General features: G+C 44.1%; 1 protein-coding gene across 2 annotated transcripts in view; it reads right to left on the bottom strand.

Moving 5' to 3' along the window:
- PCDH11X (protocadherin 11 X-linked) overlaps nt 1–19,751 on the bottom strand; it is a 785,021-nt gene extending 765,270 nt beyond the window's left edge. Inside the window, exon 1 of one of the 2 annotated variants that reach the window (XM_058197152.1) lies at nt 19,200–19,751. The gene's annotated coding sequence lies outside the window, so the exon portion shown is untranslated. Of the gene's footprint in view, nt 1–18,544; nt 18,561–19,199 lie in introns of those variants that run through there. The other variant, XM_058197151.1, reaches the window with a different exon arrangement.
- Nucleotides 19,752–20,977: the final 1,226 nt, after the last annotated feature.

Genomic DNA, 20,977 nt, shown 5'->3' with positions numbered 1-20,977 from the left:
AACTCTGGCCAGAAAGGTCTTAAAAACGGGGCAAAATTTACTCAGCGAATGTCTCGCTCAGCAATAATAAAGCTTCGTAACAAGAAACAGCAAGCCGAAAGGTTTGCGACCTTGCCCCATTATTACCCGTGCAAGCAATGCCCATGGAAATAGTTCTTAGTCCACTTAGTGACCGCTCCAAGTTACAAAACAGCACCGAAAAAAGTGACTTATGACCAGCTTTCATACCTACAACCGTTGAAGCATCACGTTATTCAAATTCAGATGCTTGGCAGCTGGCTCATATTTACAACGGTGGCAGGGGTCACGTGATCCCCTTTTGCCACCTTCTGACAAGGGGGAAGCCAGATTCACTTAACAACCGTGTGACTCACTTAACAACTGTGGCAAGAAAGCTTGTGAAATGGGGAAAAACAAATGTCTCGCTCAGCTGCGTAAACTTTGTGCTTAACTGTGGTCATAATTCAAGGGCTAGACCTGTATTACGGTACATGCAATATTTGACCTGCAGAGCCACAGTGCAGCGTGAGCGTGTAGCTTCAGAATCTAACAGCCTGGGTTTTTTTATATAAATGGGCTCTGCAAAGGTATAAAGAGATGTGAACATCCTGTGGAAAGTTAGCACCCACCCCTCTCATAGAAGAATGAAATATTTTAGGAAATATTAAAAAGGCAGAATATTATAGTTCTCCTAATAGAGAAATAGAAATCTTAAGGAAGACCGACATTCAGCGCTTCAGCTCCCTGCCCCCAGCAGATTTTTGGTGCCCATTTGAGAAGGACTGGGCCAGCCTGTCTACAAAACAAAAGACCTTCAGATCCAGGGTGATGGGATTAATTAAGACATGACCCTCCAGGACATAACAGGATTGTCTAGCAGCAGGGCTCACTGCATTACAAAATCAACTGGGGACATTGCATCACCCTCCAAGCTTCAACCAAACTTGATTCAGACAAACATGACCCCACATGGCCTCATATGGGAATCTGACTATAGCCAATAGAATGCATTTCTTGCACAGGAACAGGAAGCTCAAGGGCAAGGCGCAAGAGAGGGTATAAATAACCCTCATTCTCCACTCCATGTGTTCAGCTGCCCAAGACCTCAAACCGATGTGGTCCTGTTCATCAATAAACCATCTTTCCAATCAGTCTCCATATTTCCGGTGTCTTTCTCCCTGCTTGGAATTGAACCAGATGGATATTTCTCCCGACAATCCCAATTGTCCAACATGCTAGTGCTTCAACCTAAGGCACCCTGAGAATTTGTATCAGATTAAGTATGGAACATAAATGAATCAGCAACATTCCCGCAGTCGCTGGTTACACCTTCAGGCATTTAACTGTGGTTAAGATGGCAAGCTCCATCGCCATCCTGAGGGATCTTGGATTAACCTTGCAAAATGTCATCTTTGAAACACAAGGCTGTGCCTTTTGAAGACCATCATCTATGGGGCAGTCACTTACTCAAACACCTGTCGGTTAGGTATTATTTAAATTCTATTTTTCACACAGACCCACCACCAAAATAAAGTGGGCGTTATCCTCAAACCAGAATGCCACCCTCCTTCTCATTAACTCATGTCATTGGGCAACTCCAGTTCAGAATCTAAGAAATTTTGAAAATTTCAGGCTTGAAATTTTGGGCTTGGACAATCTGGAACTGCACCGCCTGCAATCCGATCTAAGCATAGTACACAAAATTGTCCACTACAACGTCTTGCCTGCAAACAACATTTTCAGTTTCAACCACAATAGTACATGGGCAAACAATCGATACAAACTCAAGGTAAACCGCTCCAAACTTGATTGCAGAAAATGTGACTTCAGCAACAGAGTGGTCAATGCCTGGAATGCTCTACCTGACTCCGTTGTTACATCCTCAAACCCTCACAGCTTCAACCTTAAACTGTCTGCAGTGGACCTCACCCTCTTCCTAAGAGATCCGTAAAGGGGGCGTGCATAAGCGCACCAGCGTACCTATCAGTGGTGAAATCCAAATTTTTTTAATACCAGTGCGTGGTTTGGTGGGCATGGTGTGGCTTGGTAGGTGTGGCAGGGGAAGTATACTGCAAAATCTCCATTCCCACTCTACTCCAGGGGAAGGATATTGCAAAATCTCCATTCCCACCCCACTCTGGGACCAGCCAAAATTTCCTCAAAGTTGCTCAAAATTTCCACTACTGGTTCTCCAGAACCTGTCAGAACCTGCTGGATTTCACCCCCGGTGCCTACCATCCCTGTATTCATTTCCCTCATTCATGTCCATGTTTTTTTATTATTATTATCTTATTTGAATTTATATCTCGCCCTTCTCCGAAGACTCAGGGCGGCTTACATTGTGTAAGGCAATAGTCTCATCCATTTGTATATTATATACAAAGTCAACTTGTATTGCTCCCCCAACAATCTGGGTCCTCATTTTACCTACCTTATAAAGGATGGAAGGCTGAGTCAACCTTGGGCCTGGTGGGACTCGAGCCTGCAGTAATTGTAATTGCAGGCAGCTGTGTGTTAATAACAGACTGCATTAGCCTGTTGAACCACTTCCCAGCCCCAGGTATGAATGTTCATATTCATACCTGCTATCTTGTACATGTTTAACAAACAAACAAACAAACAAATAAATACAATTACTAGCCCAATTCAAAGGTTATCTCAGGAAAGAAGACATCCAGCCAGCTAGAGAAATTAGAAAGAAGGAATGGAGGGAGGGAAGGAAGGAAGGAAGGAAAAGAAATAAGAAGCAAGTTATAACGCTGAAGCTTTTTTCAGCTCACTGGAAGCACAAATTAGATACTTGCACAGATGGGAAATAGTTCACAGGTTGGTGTGTTTATTTTGATGTTTCCCTGCCTTAACTCAAAAGCTGGAGGTGAACAACAACAGTTGTGTATGAGCCAGCCACCTGCAGCCAAAAGATTTAGCTAATTGTGATGTTTAATGGGGAGGTCTAAAATATATTAACACAAAACAAAGTTCTCTCTATTTTCCCCATCATCATTTTTTCTTTTCTTTTTCATCATTGCTTTGGCTCGTACATGCCCACTTCCTTGCCCTTAGAACACACATATCCTATTGTAACACTAAAAATAACAAGCACCGGGCTGTACATTTAACCAGAATAGCACTGGATAATCAGTTAAAGATTCATAACAACTTCCTCCTACATCACCATCTGGGCATTTTATAGTCCCCAACCCGCATCCGGCCTTCAGGCTGTCTCTGTCCAGCCCACGTAAGGTCAACTGGAAATTAGAAATCAAATGTAAATAAGTGTAAGTGAAGGTAAAGGTTCCCCACACACATATGTGCTAGTCGTTCCAGACTCTAGGGGGCGGTGCTCATCTCCGTTTCAAAGCCGAAGAGCCAGCGCTGTCCGAAGACGTCTCCATGGTCATGTGGCCGGCATGACTCAATGCCAAAGGCACACGGAACGCTGTTCCCTTCCCACCAAAGGTGGTCCCTATTTTTCTACTTGCATTTTTTAGGTTTGTTTGTTTTTTGTTTTTTTTAATTTATATCCCGCCCTTCTCTGAAGACTCAGGGCGGCTTACACTATGTCAAGCAATAGTCTTCATCCATTTGTATATTATATACAAAGTCAACTTATTGCCCCCAACAATCTGGGTCCTCATTTTACCTACCTTATAAAGGATGGAAGGCTGAGTCAACCTTGGGCCTGGTGGGGCTTGAACCTGCAGTAATTGCAAGCAGCTGCTGTTCATAACAGACTGTCTTACCAGTCTGAGCCATAGAGGCCCCTGTGCTTTCGAAACTGCTAGGTTGGCAGAAGCTGGGACAACTCATGGGAGCTCACCCGCACTAGGGATTTGAACCGCTGAAATGCCAACCTTTCGATCGACAAGCTCAGCGTCTTAGCCGCTAAGCCACTGTGTCCCTTTTAAGTGTACTACACTGCTTTTGTTTTGAATGCAACTGCTGCTGCTTCTTCTTTCCCCCCCCCAAATTGCATACCTGTGTGCCAACATAACTTTCACAGCCCTATTGATTCTTCCCTCTGCAACAGTCCCAGTTTCTCTTGGGACCCCCTGCCTTGGGGAAAATGAATTGCCCACCCCTGTCCTTACACACTAGGACTCCGTTCAGAAATTTCAGATCTCTTGAATTTGAGTAAGGGAGGAAAGATAGATCCGGTAGCTATGAGGACTAGCAATTTATAGCATCGCCCAGTCATCTGCTGTGGCCATAGATCATTAGGAAGACAAGCTTTATATCAGCAAAATGATGGCTGGAGGATGCTATAAATCAGCGGCGAAGAAAGCTACCATGTCTTAAATAAGGTTTAATTTCACTTTAGCTCTAGTTCATCCTTAGCGACAGTGTTCAACGTCTACCATAATCTTACACACGTATGAACAACACTTGAACAAACAGTGTATCGTCTTTTTTTTTTCATACTCAAGCAACTTGCCGAATGGCTTTGCAGATGGGGGGGGGGGCGGAAAGCAAGTCGGTACATAACACGCCATTCTATAAGTGCAATGCAGCCGTCAAATACAAATAATAGGTTAAAGGAATTGGGTGATAGCCAAGAAACCCAAGAAGCTGGGCACAGGTACTTTGTTCTTAGTAGAGACAAGACTACATTTATCAGCTCTTTGTATCTTTATGTTATGATTAGATATTGCCATCGCTCTGCAAAACAAGCAAAATAAAACACAACCTGAGATTCCTGGGTCTTGGGCTATTTAAAAGGAAGGAGTTATTGGAGGGGGAAATACCCCACCTCTCTGTGTCTCTCTCTCCCCCTCCCTCCCTCCCTCCCCCTCCCCCCTCCTTCTCCAGAAAGCAAACCGGAAGAAGACAATCTTGACAAGACAATTTCTCAGATGCACTGAAGACATGTGGATCCCAAAAGACCCTAACCCTCACCCGGCAGCAAAGCACAAAATGAAGGCAACTGCAGACACGCTTCTTTCAAAGTTCTAACTCAGCGGTTCTCAACCTGTGGGTCGGGACCCGGTTGGGGGTCGAATGACGATTTGCCAGGGGTCGCCTAAGACCTTCGGAAATGTGGGAAGTATACTTGCGAGTTGAAGAATCGCGCTCCAATGGTTGACTCCACAAGCCAGCTGCAGGCTCTTCAAATCGCTAGCTGAATTCGGCTTCAGGCGCAATGAATTAAAAAAGAGAGAAATCTTTGCTCTGATGTCTCCCTCTCAAGCCAGCTGCAATCACTCCCAATCGCTAGCCTAATCTGGCTTAATAGGGGAGGAGTCTCCGCTTTAATGCCTCCGTCCTCAAGGCAATCGCAAGCAGTTCATATCACTAACCAATATTATGGCTTCAGACGCAATAAATTCAAAACGAAAATAATTTTACGGTTGGGGGTCACCACATCGTGGGAAATTGTATTAAAGGGGTCGCCACATCATGGGGAATTGTATTAAAGGGGTCGCAGCACTATAAAGGTTGAGAAACCACTGTTCTAACTCATTCTCTTCGTTTCAGGATCCAAACTCTTCAATTCATGCTCTCCAACAGCAAGAGACCGACTAGAGCATTCCAATAAAAATTCATTCAGAGGCCTTCTAGTTTATAGAGAGGTTGAGCAAAAGTGTGAATTCCAAAGCCATTAAAAAAAAAAGTCTGCAGAGATCAACAATATGAATAAACATCCGATAATGCCTTGTGACCAGTTGAATACTTATAAAGAACTGTCCTAATTGTTCTCCAGAGACTTCAGTAAGCAGTTCCCCTGCCTCCGGAAATTCTTAATCAAAGAGTCTTCTACATTAGCTACAAATGCCCCTAAAATAAAACTAAAATTCATGCACACACAAAAGGAAGCAATGAATACATTTATTTTTCTATCACACAGGATCCAGAGCAAAACCAAGGGAGTTGTTTTGTTTTACCATTCCCATTAAGTTTTGGATGGCCGAAACCTTGTTAGTCTTTTCAAAGGCATTGAAGGCCCCCCCCCCAGGTTTCTGGACAACATGGAATGAGGTCTATTGATGATGAACGGGGTCAACTGTTTACCCTTGGGCATTAGAGGGTTATGTTTGGTTTGTCTGTTCTCAACTTGTAAATCACCTAGTGTCACTTGTGGGGCAACTCTGCAACTTGTATTAAATTTCAACAAGATAACCCTTGTAAACATACAAGGATATATTCTGGGAAGACATCCTGGAAGTTGGATGGCCTCAAAAGACCAGTTCAAAGTAAGCGAACACCATCCCAACAAATGATAAGACACTAAAAAGCAGACCTGCTATAATGATACAGAAACAGATTAAGATGTAGAATGGTTTACCTTAATTCTTTCCTTACTTCTTCTGTCTACAGAAGTAAAAAATGGTATTGACTTCTTTGGACTAATGAGTTGGAAAAAAAACAAAAAACAGCAAGGACAGAAGGACGACTTCCTGTAGATCAGGGGTCTCCAACCTTGGCAACTTGATGACTTGTAGACTTCGACTCCCAGAATTCCTCAGCCAGCATGCTGAAGAGTTGAAGTCCACAAGTCATAAAGTTGCCAAGGTTGGAGACTCCCGCTGTAGGGTATTTTTTTATTTATTTTGAATTTATATCCCGCCCTTCTCCAAAGATTCAGGGCAGCTTACATTGTGTTAAGCAATTGTCCTCATCCATTTGTATATTATACAAAGTCAACTTTTATTGCCCCCAACAATCTGGGTCCTCATTTTACCTACCTTATAAAGGATGGAAGGCTGAGTCAACCTTGGGCCTGGTGGGACTTGAACTTGCAGTAATTGCAAGCAGCTGTGTTAATAACAGACTGTCTTAGTCTGTTGAGCCACCAGAGGCCCTTCTGTATGTTCATTTTCCTGCCATTTTGTTTCCTGAGAACTCATAGGAGTCGTTTTATCCAAACAATAATTATCCTGTGAGGAAAGCTGTCCTGAGAGAATGACCCAATGTACACGGTGGTTGATTTAGAGATTTAGATCCAACCCGCTAATCAGGAGCTCATACAGTCTCATGAAACAAAAGTAGAATTTTTTTTTTTTAATTTTGACTAGCCATATTGAAGACTTCAGAAGAGAAAATTCATCAAAGATCTTCCACTGCCAACTGCAAAGTAAAATGGAGGCGGAGAAGAAAAGAATCCCAATCTCTTTTGGGAAATATTTTTCATTGTATTGGCAAAATCATTGTGTGTGCCCTTATAAAGCAACTTCATTTAAAACCAACCGCCAGATAAATATTCACTTAAGTGACTGACAGCGTAAAAAGGCTATCACTCCATTTAATGCATCGGTATTTTGCTTTCAGACGCTGTGTATCTCCAGCTTATCGGTGATGCAACTACCTATTGCAGCAAATACCGAGAGTGGCGCCCCGCCTTCCCCCCCACCCCAGGAAAAGTTCTATGAATAGATGAGTCCGCCCTGTTTCAAGTAGATTGTAGCATTACAAGTAGACATTTCAAGACAGAACCCATGATCCCAAAGCTGAGATTTCCATCCATGAAAAGAAGATTCAATTTCATTTCCCATCTTCTCGTCTATCCTTCCTAATCCCTGGTATACTTTTGCAACCAAAACATCAAACAAAAGAGGTGGTTAAATTATGACCCGTTTTCTACATTTGGAGGCGAGGGGGATATATAAAGAAATATATATATTTCCCCTCTCACATCCCGTTCTCTATTTCACAGGGTTATTTTGCTTCAAAGGGAAGGGGTTCATAAATAAATAAAGCTTTCGTGAACACAAGAACGCTAATATATAGTTATATATATATATATATATATATTAACGATGTTATAGATGCTGCAACGGATCCCATATCCTTGACATTGCTGTTTCAGCGGTCAAATAAGAACAAGAAGGTTTATATCCATCAACAGAAAAGGAAGGAAGATTGGAACCAGGGTTGCCTGACCAAAAAAAAACCAACCATGGGTTGTTTTCATCAGTAAAGACTACTCCAGGAATACCACACCCTTAAATATTTTATGTCACGTTTAAGCAACCAGGGTGGGCTGATAAAAGAACCCCTTGTGTTTTCATCAGTAAAAACTACTCCAAAAATACACCACACCATTAAATACTTTACATCAGGTGCAATAAACCAGGAGCTCAAATCTCTTTTTTGATGGCATAGAGATTCCAAGCTGATGACACGTTTGACTCCTCCACCCTTGGCTCAGCCTGACCCTTTCCTACACTTTAAGGTATTTTAAAGGTGGATCCTAGCAACTACATTCTCTCTCTGTGACATAAAACTCAATGCGAAGATAAAAGTCAGGAGGCTTTCTCTGGTTGTACGTTGGCAAACTTTATATATTCATTGTTTTTTTCGTCAAAGCACCTGATGACAGCACAATAAGTAACAGATGGAATCTTATCCAAGAGAGATTCAGGCATAGAACTAAGGAGAAATGTCCTGACAAAGTGAGGGGAAAAAAATTAACCAGTGGAATGGGGCTTGCCTCCAGAAAATGTGGGTTCTCCTGGACTGGAGGTTTTTAAGAAGAAACTGGAAAGTCATTTACCCCAAATGGTATAGGGTCTTCCATCCATTGCTCCCCTGTTATTCTCCTTCCAACTCTATTATTATATAACCGAGTATGTTGATAAACAACAAAAGTGGTGCAGAGGAACACCATGTGCAATGCCATGGTACAGATGATCAGATGTCCCAAGAGCATCCTGTCTGAGTTTTATTCGTGAAGTCCAACTCTACACTGAAGTGTCTTAATAGAATAGAATAGAATAGAATTTTTATTGGCCAAGTGTGATTGGACACACAAGGAATTTGTCTTGGTGCATATGCTCTCAGTGTACATAAAAGAAAAGATACGTTCATCAAGGTACAACATTTACAACACAATTGATGGTCAATATATCAATATAAATCATAAGGATTGCCAGCAACAAGTTATAGTCATACAGTCATAAATGGAAAGAGATTGATGATGGGAACTATGAGAAGATTAATAGTAGTGCAGATTCAGTAAATAGTTTGACAGTGTTGATGGAATTATTTGTTTAGCAGAGTGATGACCTTCAGGAAAAAACTGTTCTTGTGTCTAGTTGTTCTGGTGTGCAGTGCTCTATAGCGTTGTTTTGAGGGTAGTAGTTGAAACAGTTTATGTCCAGGATGTGAGGACATATTAAGCATCTTATCCAACGGTGGGTTGCAGATTATGTTACTATTGGTTCTTCCCGCATGCGCATGCTTGCTTTGCGCACGCGCCTGCCTTCCACACATGCGCCCAGCCTTCCGCACATGCACCTGGCCTCAAAAACATGCCTAAATAGAATGGCATAGAGCCAAGGCGGGTGGGCAGGGCCACCCACGATTTCCGCTACCAGTTCAGGAGAACCGATACGAACCGGCTGAATGCCACCTCCAATCCTTGTTCTACCATTAGAAGTTTGCTTTCCCTACAGTCTCAAGGTCACAACTTCAAACATTTCACTTCTGGCGCTCCTTGGAAAGCTGAAAAGACACACACTGGTTCATATACTATTTGGGGGGTGGGGAAAGGGGGGGGGAAAGCAGAGATAAGACTCATTAGCTGCAAAAATCCAAATCATGAAGCCACCCCTGGGGTTTCATATATACTTATAAACCTTTGCCAGCCATTCACCTCAACCACAGGTCCAATCCCAGGGCTTCCCGACTGCGAACACACCACACAGCCTCGTGGCTGGGCCCCAAAGCAGAAATTATCCACGGAGCCCCGTCTAGCCTCAAGAAATGCAGAATTCTTTCTTTCCGCGGCTTAAAAACTTCCTCCAATCGCCACCCTGGTCCGCACCACCTCAGAACTGCTGACATTGGAAAGCAAACCGCCATATGGGCTTGATTATTGCAAGCTGTTCTATAGCTGGAGCTAGGATTTTAATTGCAATGCCCTATTTCACTGATAGTTTAATTCAAACTGCCAAGGGCTGATTTAGATATAGGAAACCCCGAATAGGTACATAGGCGAAGCTTATCGAAGGGGAAACTGAAATGTTTTTAAGTATACACTTCATCTCCCCTCTCCCCTCTCCTTCTCCCTCTCGCCCCCCTCTCCCCCCCCCCGCAACCAACTCATTTACACATACTGATCTGAATTCTTATCCTTGACTGTTTGGACTATGGGGTCATGTTCAGAACAAACAAGTTTTCACATCATACTAGATGAGTTTGTTTCTGTAATATGTAATTTTGATTGTTTGGAGTCTAGTGAAAGGAAGGACCAGGGGTGACATGATAGCGGTCTTCCAATATCTCAGGGGTTGCCACAAAGAAGACGGGGGGGGAGGGGGTGTCAACAATTCTCTAAAGTACCTGAAGGCAGGACAAGAAGCAACAGATGGAAATTAATCAAGGAGAAAAGAACCAAAGTAGAACCGAGGAGAAATTTCTGGACAGTTAGAACAATTAGTGGAACAACTTGACTCCAGAATTTGTGGGTGCTCTAACCTAGAAGTTTTTTAAGAGATTGGAAAGCCATTTGTCCAGAATGGTAGCCTGCTTGTGCAAGGGTTTGGACTAGAAGACCTCCAAAGTCCCTTCCTATCCTGTTTTCTAGAAAGCTCAAACTGCCCAAGGAGCTGCTGATCCAGTTCTACAGAGGAATTATTGAGTCTGTCATCTGCACCTTTATAACTGTCTGGTTTGGTTCTGCAACCCAACAAGACAGACACAGACTTCAGAGGATCATTAGAACTGCAGAAAAAACAATTGCTACTAACCTGCCTTCCATGGAGGACCTGTATACTGCATGAGTCAAAAAGAGGGCTGTGAAAATATTTACAGACCCCTCGCATCTTGGACATAAACCATTTCAACTCCTACCCTCAAAACGACACTATAGAGCACTGCACACCAGAACAACTAGACACAAGAACAGTTTCTTCCCGAACGCCATCACTCTGCTAAACAAATAATTCCCTCAATACTGTCAAACTAGTTATGAAGTCTGCACTACTATTAATCTTCTCATCGTTCCCATCACCCATCTCCTTCCACTTATGACTGTATGACTGTAACTTTGTTGCTTGTATCCTTTTGATTTATATTGATATTGATTGTTTCCTGATTGCTTATTTGTACCCTATGACTATCATTAAGTGGTGTACCTTGTGATTCTTGATGAACGTATCTTTTCTTTTATGTACACTGAAAGCATATGCACCAAGACAAATTCCTCGTGTGTCCAATCACACTTGGCCAATAAAAAATTCTATTCTATTCTATTCTGTTTTATAAGGGTTTACTGAATAAACCACAACGGGCTGGCTTCACACAACACATTACATACAAGCTGAACTAAACCTACATGGGCTAAGTGCAATCTATGAACGTAGTCATTTTTGGGGTTTTTTTAAACTCTTCTTTAAAAGCCAAGAGGTAATTTGCATCCTACATTAATTATATCCGTGTTGGCATGCTACATCTTCACCTTGCTATATCTCAAATTAGATTGTGCTACATCTAGCTGACTACTATTTTGCTGCTTAGTATCATTTACAATATGGTTTAAGACAGATCTGCAGACAACTGCTACCTGGAGATGAACCTGGGATATTTTTTTTTAAACATGGGAAACCGTATGCTTGGCCATTAAACAAGGCTCTCCCCTATTTTTAAAGTAACCAACCCCAGATTTGTTCTTCTTTAGCTTTACATCTGCAGCAATGCTGCAATATTTGATAGGCGGTGGTCCAAGAGAGTCACCACCCAATTTTCAAAGCAGGAATTTAAATATATATCTTTCTTCAGTAGAACTTTCACCCTAAAAAGTACATTGCACAACCTAGGTTCCTAAAAGGTGCGTTTATTACTGAATATATAATTGAGGGAGTTCCTAAAATCCAAAGCAGGTAAGCCACCTTACATTGCGGCTCAGCACAATGGCCGAAAGCAATCTAGACCCCCCTCCCTTCTCTTTTGCAAGTTTGATGGGAGAAATGAATAAGTCATCACTAGACTGAATTTCATCAGGTAAATCAGGCGCTTCGCTCACAATATCGCAATCATTTTGTTCATAGTCCACTGTACTGATGGAAGTCAGAGCTGCACTCAACTTTCTGTTCATATTATCGTCGGCTGTAACTAAATTCCTCAGAGATTACTGTACAATTAAAAGAAGAAGAGGGGGGTGGGGGTAACAGAAAGATTTATAAATAAATTAATGCAGTGGAAACAAGACCTTAATTAAAAAATGCTCTCCTCCTGCTTTCTGTAGCTTCTTCAAAGACTAGGGGAATTTTTGGCTTCAATTCGCTTTGCAATGCTGAGACATAGAGTCATACCTACGCATTCCGTAATGAATGTGGTGAAAAACAGGCAGATGAGTAGCTAGACAGCTAGACAGATGAGATAGATAGATAAACAGACAGACAGACAGACGGACAGATGGACAGATGGATGATATAGAGAACAGAGAGAGAAAGAGAGATGATAGAAAAATGAGTGTCCCTCCAAAAGCTTGTTACGTCCAAGCTTCCACCCTACACGTGGTCATTGTCAGGATTGCAATGCTGCAAACCTCAAGGTTACAAGTTTTTCTCTCTTGCTCTAAAGAAACATCACAATTATAGCCTGTCCAAAAACACATCAGAAACCAAACAGGGAGCGCTCTCTTCCTGAAAAAAATATCCCAGGAATTTCAGAGATGACACGCGGTTGAAATTATCACACAATTTCAATACAATTTAGCCTTTATGTATTTCAAGCTGTGTTCCTGCCTTGGGCAATACGTATTTTTTGGTAAGATAACCTTAAGGAGCCAGCAGCATAAACTTCTCCAGATGGTTAAGTTCATACATCACGTTAAGCCCTAACTTAGTTTGGTTTCTATGTACTAGGATAGATAAACTATAGTGTAGATCAAACGAAGTGGTTAGGTCAAATGGTTTTCAATCAGATTTTAGGAAGATGCAAAAACCTAGTAGCTTTTTAAAAAGAACTTGGAGTAGCTGCCCAAAATTTTGACCTTGAGTCTTTCCTTATCTTACCTTGAGGGCTTTACCAATGAATAATATACATTTTTTTCCAAAAAGGAAAACCTTCGTCATCAAAGTATATACCTAATTGAAATGATGCATGTTAACCTGGAAGTAAGTTTCTATATACATTCCAAGGTGCCTTCCTTCCTTCCTTCCTTCCTTCCTTCCTCTCTTTTCCTTTCTTTCTCTTTCTTTCCTTCCCTCCTTTCCCCTTCCTTCCTTCCTTCCTTCCTCCTTCCTTCCCTCCTTTCTCTTTCCTTCCTTCCTTCCTTCCCTCCCTCCCTCTTTCCTTTCTTTTCATCTATCTATCTATCTATCTATCTATCTATCTATCTATCTATCTATCTATCTATCTATCTATCTAATCATTTTCTGAGTTTTTCTTGCCACTGAAACATAATACTCATATAGCCAGCTCTTAACATGCATTTACAAACAGCATAGTGCTATAGCTTATTTTCCTACATATTTGGCATGGGATTAAAAAAAAAAGTCTAAGCTGAAAAAAGTGTCTCTGCGAGATAGCCTGCAGAGAATATTTTTTATTCATTCTGTAACATAGAGGAAAGAGCTAACAAGTGAAGTCTGAAACCTGCTAACAGGGATTTTTACAAGCAGAAAGGAGTAATAGCAACTTATACAATTCCTTGTCAAGTCTCTTCGCTAAAACTCGGGGACAATAATTGAAAGGGACTGACTTTCAAACTCTTTGGAATAATGAAAAGCACTCTCTTTTGCAAGACTCTCTCAGGATAATGGAATGCACCTTTCCAATTTACATTTTTTCCCCTCCTATTCCATACTTCATTCTTGTGTCTAAGGCGGTTCATTCTGCTGGGAGCATCAGTCTTTGATAAGCGCCAGGGCTAAAGTTCAGTCTTGTACACCTGGCCATTGTAGGCGACAAAATGGCTGCAGCATTGGAAGCTTAAGGATACATCCTAATGACATCATCACCCAGACTTGTTCTCCAGCAAAGGAACTGCGGAAAATCTGTCGCTTCGAGTGCCAGAGTTACTTCTTGACAGGACCATCCTAGCTCTGCGGGCTCAACCTCAGTGAGACTTGTAAATGAAACAGGAATCAAGAAATGAGTTTTGGAGCACAAAGAACTGACTCCTTCTCAAGGACATGGGGTCCATCAAGGACAATTGTTCTCGCCACTGAAAACCAGGCTCTCTAGCCTTTTCCTGTGACTTTTCCCATCAGAGGACTCTAGTGTTGGGATCTCACACATAGGAAACACAGTTGCTTCCTTACTTGATTAAGTTGGCATTGTTATTAAGGCTGCAATGAACATAGAAACATCTACTGAGGGATACTCCTAGCACGGTTATGATGAGAACAAAGAAACCACTGCAAAACAGGGCGTCATATTCAAATATTCTCACTCGGCTACACTAAAAAGTCTCTACTGCAGAATTTTTAATACAAGGTATCCGTGTGTAGAATGGCAAAATAAGTCTACGGATTGGGCAACGTATAGGGTTTGGAGCATGTATATTTGTGGGGGTTTTTTTTCTACTATAATCTAGCAAATAGAGTCATTTATAGCACTCTTCGGTAGGAATCTTAAACAGTGCTAGGATACCATGAGCGCTGCTATATTCTAGAGGAATGATTTCGAAGTTAGAACGGTGCTGCAGAATATGAGATCAAACAATCCACAGTTATTCAAACCAGGAAGTCACCAGGACAAAGGAAAGTTTAATTCTTCTGTAGAAGCATTCTACAGAATTCTCCCTGTTCTCTTCTTGGAGATAGCAACCATTTCTATAGCGTACCAATAAAGCAAACACACTGATTTCTGAGCTGCTTTCCCATACTTGGGTTCCTAAACAAGGTGGTAGGTTTCAGAAAATTCCAAAATTCAAAATTCCATGCGGTAACAACTCGAATCTGAACTGCACGAGCTGACATTGATGGCTTCCTTTCCTGTTACTATAGACTTCGATGCAGTTGGAACATCAGTAGCAGATCCAGATGCACTATCAGAAACTAGTCTACAAATATTAGCATATCAAGAAAGAAAAAGGAGGGAGGGAGGGAGGGAGGGAGGGAGGAAGGAAGGAAGGAAGGAAGGAAGGAAGATATACTAATTTCGCAAGATCTGACATTTCACGATTCCTTTACTTAAACAATGATCATGCTGAATCAAGCAAGAAGCAATCATCTAGATCCAACCAGCTGTCTAGAACCTAGGACAAACGGAAGTTTTAAGAAATGATCAGGCGATGCCTTTCACATCCTTAAGTCTCTACCACTTGGCGCTTCCTTGTTCATCACAATTGTACAGGAATGCAGGCAATTCCCTGCATTCATTCAACTTCCAGCTCTGAATGCGAGCCACAGAACTAAAATTATAATCACCATCACCACCACTCACCCCAAACCAGTCGATACTAGAAAGAAAGGAAGGAAACGAACATTATCTCGACTATTGGAAGGGAAGAAGGATGAGGGGAAGGTTTGCCTTTAGGCCTCACGGAATACAAATGCCTTACACCGCTACAAGTCCAAATCTTTGATCTTCCTTTCTGCAGGAGCTATGATGTAGAAAGCCAATGTACTAAGCAGACAGTTCTATGCCGAATATAAATTATCCTTTAAATACAGCGAGGCATTCTCCTGCTCACGTTTAAGAGAGAAGGCAGCTTTTGCTAGGAGGAAAGGCAGGGCTGTGAAGCAATAACATCTTTTGTGAAGGTGGGGAAAAAAAAGAATTAAAATGCGGACAAGGATCTGAATGGTTAAACACTTTTCAGGAGAGGAAGAAACACACACACACACACACACACAGTCACACAGACACGCAGAGAGAAGGAAATTGTGTCTTTTCAGTTTCATTTGACAGGAAAATTTCAACACGGAATATTCACACATCCTGCAAACAGCAACAACGATTTGTTATTTGCCTCCCATAATAGAGTTGATCCTCTTATAATCTTTTTTAAAAAAAAGAAGACGACTCCGAGAATCGTTGGCTTAAGTAATGTTCAATTTTATCTTCAGATTCAGCTACAGACACAGCTGAAGTAGAACATGCCTGGAAATTTAAAAAGTGTTCTCTCCCCAGTTCTCCTTTGCTTCCTCCCCCCCTCTCCCCTCTATCAGCTAACTCTTTGGTTGTTCTCAGGATTTTAGTCATTAATATTCCGATCGGGTCTTTGCAATTAACACACTTCCTGTTTTCCTCCATCACACACCCCCACACACCCCCATATCAACCTTCTCCACCCACCACCTCTGTATAGGTGGGATTATCAGTTTAGATAAGAGCTTCTCTATTATAAATTCTGGCTTGTCTCTCTTTGCACCTTATCTTATATGCAAATTTTACAGTATTGAAAGCACCTAAGGATGAAGGCATCACACAGGCTCCCATTCTCATTTTTAAGGCAGAAACAATTTTTTTTTTTTACCATCCAATAAGAGTTTTACGGGAATCTGTTCAGAGGAGTCCTTGCATCTTAGAAATCAGTTCCTTGGATGTTTCTGAGCCATCCAGAAGCCTGTGTAACCTGCAGGCTTACACCCTCCAGAGTACAAATAATTCATTCCACATTTGACCAACATACCAACAGTTGCATATATAGCTTCAAGTTCGAATCCGAGTAAGGGTATGGCTAGCTGATGAAAGCTAAAAAGCTTGGAATAGATCTATACTAGTCTGAGTAAGGGTATGGCTAGCTGATGAAAGCTCAAAAGCTTGGAATAGATCTATACTGGTCTCCCTTTATTTCTTTATCGGCAAATATATATTTGAGATATATGCAAAAAAAAATATCACGGCATTCAGGATAGGAAAGAAAAAAGTCTGTTTTTTTTCCCCATATGGTGCATATTTCCTTTGGCATATCAGTTTTCACTTTTCATTTGCTAACCTTCCATAAATTGTGTGTGTGGGGGGGGAGAAGTTGCTTTTGCTTAGGGCACAAGTTGAATATGGGTTTTGGGTTGAAAGCACCCATCATTTCCAATTTTTGTTTGTTTGTTTCCTTCCTAAGATGCTAAATTTTTAAAGAGAGACATTTGGGATGATCCCTTCATCTACCCACTTGGTCCCTTCCTGGTTGCTCCTTTCAGATCCATCCACTGTGGAGGCTCAAGCTATTTTAAGGCAAGGCTGTGTGTTTCCATGGTCCACGCCCACCCACCCCCCTTCCTTCCCTCTCTTTTCTCCTGCCCCCCCACCCCCACCCTCCACCCCTCCACCCAAGGTCACGGAGAAGGTAATGCCTACTCATTACAGACCCTTCGAAACTACTTTTTAACAAGTTTATTACCAGATCAAGGTTGAAAGCAGAAACCCTCAGCCCACTGGCCAAACTCAATTTCCATTCAAGCCATCAGGTATAATGAAGCATGGCCAGGGCCAATTTCTAGAAAGTGGAGAATGATCTAGTAAGTCCAGTTGATGGTTTGTTTTTGTTTTTTTTCCTTCCTTCCTTCCACCCACCACCGCTAGCCATGACAAAAAAAGCACTTCTAGGAACCAAAGTCTCTTCTTCCTAGTTTCTCTGCCCAGAACCTCCAAGCTGCCCAGTTTCCACACCGCCACACTCGGGTTTTTCCTTTGCCACCAGTCTAAAGATGCCACCAAATCAACTAAAGTGTCTGGATATATATCAATACACCCTCTCTCTCTCTCTCTCTCTCTCTCTCTCTCTCTCTCTCTCTCTCTCTCTCTCTTCCCAGCTGCTGTACATCCGATTCCAAGACTCCCAAATAAGCAACTTCATCATCACATCAGCTCAAAGGAAACCCTTTCATTAAAGAACTTCGTTTACCATCCAGCACATTGCCTGGGGTTGTTTTTTTTTTCCCCTTCTTCTTTTTCTTCTTCTTTTCTTGCACAAACATACACGCAAATTACACCAACGAGCTGAGGTTTTTTTTTTTTTTTAACGCAATCTTTTCCCCCATGCAGCCTCCATTACAAGATTAACATTCCACCCACCAAAGATGCTACGTTTTCCCCCCACCCTAGCTTTCAATTCACCCACCACCAGTCCCTAACTGCACAATCCCCTCCCTCATTAATCTGCACCCTGCCCGGTGGCGACCCCCACCCCCACAAAAAATAATCTGCACTGGAGTGTAGGTGTAAAAACGGGGAAAGACTGCTGTCCTTTGGAGGGGATGGGAAAGGAGAGGAAGATAGGTACCCCCGTGCCTGTCTCTAATCCACAAGTTGATCAAGCCTCCCGCCAGCGGAGCAGTCTATCTTTCTTCTGCCCCTTCTCCAACCACCACCACCAACATAACCCACACACACCAGGTGAAATGCAAGGGGCAAATGGACCCCCGACCAACCAGCCCATCATGCCCGCAAAGCGATGGTGTCTCCCGACGTTAAGACTTTTTCTACCTTCACTCTCCACGCCGGTAAGTCACCACATTCCCCGGAGGCTCGTCCATAAAGGGGGGGGGCGGGAATCGGGGAGAGAAAGATGCTTTCTTGGGAGGGGGGGAAGAGAGAGAGAATCGCCGTTGCTCGCCATTCAACGCCTTCTCCGTCCTTCTCTATCTCCATCAGCCGGATCGACACCCACCCCCAGCCCCCCTACTCCCCGAGCCCTTCGCCCGCCCCTTACCTTCAATTCCCTCCGAGCCAACCAAGCTAAATCAGCTTTCCCCAGCCGTGCTTCGCCCCGCTGCCTCCAAGTCGGGGCGGGGGGGGGGAAGGAAGGAAGGCTGCCCCAAAGCGCACCGCGGGGGGAATCCTTCTTCAGCTCAACATCGGTAGAGGAAAGGGGGAGAGGGATAGAAGGAGAGGGAGAGAGAGAAGAAGGAAAGGAAAGGAAAGGAAAGGAAAGGAAAGGAAAGGAAAGGAAAGGAAAGGAAAGGAAAGGAAAGGAAATAAATGGATGAAGAAGGGAAGGGAAGGGAAGGGAAGGATGGGGAAAAAGAGGGGAGATTTCCCAGGGATCCGAAATGGGGAGACCGGCAACAGGATGGGGAGCTCCGGGGGGGCCCGGGCCGCACCCCCTTCCCCAAAATCAAAACGCAAGACAAGGAGAACGATGCCGGCATCCATCCGCACCTTTCACCCCCACCGCCCTCCTTTGCAATTGCGGGGAGTAGGGTGGGGGGGCGGAAGAGGCGTCCAAGTTAGGGCTCTAATAAAAGTGAGACACCCCATCCCCACCCCAACATCCCAGCCTCACTCCAAAGGAATGCTTCGCAAGAAAGAAAGAAAAAAAAAAGAAATAAGACGGCGCCCAAGTCCGGCAGCCGCTTTGAACTTACACGAGGAGGTTTCTCCAAACTCGAAAGGTGGCGAGGCGGAAAGAAGGGGGACAAAAAAAAACAAAAAACACACACACAGAAAAAGAAAAAAGAAAGAAAAGAATTCCTCCGGCTACGGCCGGCAGCCCCGAGCGGCTGCAACGACGACGGCGTCGGTTCTCCTCCTCCTCCTCCTCCTCCTTCTCCTTCTCCTCCTCCGCCTCGGCAGCCGAGAGAGCCCGCAGATGGCTAGGATGCCGCGACGAGCTGAGAAGCGCGCGGCGCCCGAAGAAGCCAAGCGATAATCCCCGCGAGAAAGCGGCGAGGGCTGGCGAGCCGGCGAGGAAGGTCTCCTCCTCCTGCTGCTGCTGCTGTTGCTGCTTCTGCCCGGGAGCCAACGGCTAGCCAAGCCGGTTGGGGATCCGCGTGGCTGGCCCCGCCGAAGGCGAGCTGCAAACTCGGAGCCCGCTGCTGCTGTTGCTGCTGTTGCTGCTGCTGCCGCTCCTAGCACCGCGGCTCCACACGGCGGTTGCATCGGCTCCGCGCTTCAGTTGCTGGCGTCTGAACTCCGCTTTCCCCGACAGCGCCAGCAAGTCCTCGCCGCGCCTGACATCACTGCGAAAGGGGGCGGGCGGTGGAAAGAGAGAGACTGGGGGGGGGGACATGCAAATGAGGGGAAGGGGGGAGAGGAAAAAAAGGAGGACTTTTTTTTTTCCTTCCTTTTTTTTTTTTTTTTTGCAAGCGGGCAAGCTCGCCCACCGCCTACCCACCCACCCACTCCTCCTCCTCCTCCCTCGCCTCTCCCCGCGGTCTTAAAAGGCTTCTGCGAACGGCGGCGGCTGCGGCGGCTGCTTTTGGAAGCTCCGCGACGAGGAAGTGATGGAATCCCGGCGCAGGGTAGAACGAAAAACCCGAAGAGGGTGGTCGTGGAGGATGGCTACGTACTGGGGGGGGGGTTGGAGGGAGAGGGGAAAAAAAAGAGGGGCCTGGAGGAGTCGGAGGTATGGATCCACGCGTGGTCCCTTTTGGGGAGTCGGCGAGAAGTTTGGGTTCTCTGGGACGCGTGAAACCCGCCGTGGGTTCGTTGGTTGGAAACTGGGGGGGGGGATTTCCTCGGACGTGGAGAAGTCTTGGCTTCGTTGGAATCTCTTTGGACATCCGTCCTTCTTCGGAAGGAAAGAAGGGAGGGAGGAAGGAGGACAAGGAATAGAAGGAAGGAAGGAAGGAAGGAAGGAAGGAAGGAAGGAAGGAAGGAAGGAAGGAAGGAAGGAAGGAAGGAAGGAAGGAAGGAAGGAAGGAAATGAGACAAAGGATAGAGGAAAGGAAGGAAATGGGATAAGGAAGGAAGGAAAAGGGAGGGAGGGAGGGAGGGATGGAAGGCAGGGAGGAAGGAAGGAAAAATAGACAGATAGGAGAGAGGAAAGAAGGAGAAATAGGTAGAAGGAGGGAGGGATGGAGGGAGGGAGGAAGGAATGCAGGGAGGCAACGACGAAGGAAGGAAAAATAGAGGGGAGAGAGAAAGGAAGGAGAAATAGGAAGGAAGGGAGGAAGGAAGGAAGAAAATCAGACAAGGGATAGAGGGAAGGAGGGAGGGAGGGAGGGAGGGATGGAAGGCAGGAGGAAGGAAGGAAAATAGACAGATAGGAGAGAGGAAAGAAGGAGAAATAGGAAGGAGGAGGGAGGGAGGGAGGGAGGAAGGAATGCTGGGAGGCAAGGATGAAGGAAGGAAAAATAGATGGGAGAGAGTAAGGAAGGAGAAACAGCAAGGAAGGGAGGAAGGAAGGAAGGAAATCAGACAA

The sequence above is a fragment of the Ahaetulla prasina genome, chromosome 11 (genome assembly GCF_028640845.1).
Source record: "Ahaetulla prasina isolate Xishuangbanna chromosome 11, ASM2864084v1, whole genome shotgun sequence".
In the NCBI taxonomy this organism is placed as follows: Eukaryota; Metazoa; Chordata; class Lepidosauria; order Squamata; family Colubridae; genus Ahaetulla; species Ahaetulla prasina.
Note: the sequence above shows the minus strand (reverse complement) of the source record. Positions and strands in the feature narration are given on the sequence as shown.